Source organism: Crocuta crocuta, unplaced genomic scaffold (assembly GCF_008692635.1).
Source record: "Crocuta crocuta isolate KB4526 unplaced genomic scaffold, BGI_CrCroc_1.0 scaffold533, whole genome shotgun sequence".
Classification (NCBI taxonomy): domain Eukaryota; kingdom Metazoa; phylum Chordata; class Mammalia; order Carnivora; family Hyaenidae; genus Crocuta; species Crocuta crocuta.
This window is the reverse complement of record NW_027533086.1, coordinates 28,014-28,266: the sequence shown is the minus strand read 5'-3', so window position 1 is coordinate 28,266 and position 253 is coordinate 28,014. Positions and strand designations below refer to the sequence as shown.

The 253-nt window shown below is 47.4% G+C and overlaps 1 protein-coding gene across 1 annotated transcript in view; it reads right to left on the bottom strand.

Moving 5' to 3' along the window:
• LOC144216567 (phosphorylase b kinase regulatory subunit alpha, skeletal muscle isoform) overlaps positions 1-253 on the bottom strand; it is a gene marked incomplete at its 3' end in the record, with an annotated part of 36,180 nt that overhangs the window by 26,238 nt on the left and 9,689 nt on the right. The window lies entirely within an intron of this gene.

Here is a 253-nt window from a genome sequence, read left to right as displayed (position 1 = left end):
CTCTTAAGTCTCCAGTCATCACTCTTTCTCTTACTAGGGCTTGGCAGTTTCTTTTTTTTAATGTTTCTTTATTTTTGAGAGAGAGATAGATAGTGAGCAGGGGAGAGGCAGAGAGAGAGAGGGAGACAGAACTACAAGCAGGCTCCATGCTCTCAGCACGGAGCCCAATGTGGGGCTTGAACTCATGAACTGTGAGATCTTGGCCTGAGCTGGAATCAAGAGTCAGATGCTTAACTGACTGAGCCACCCAGGG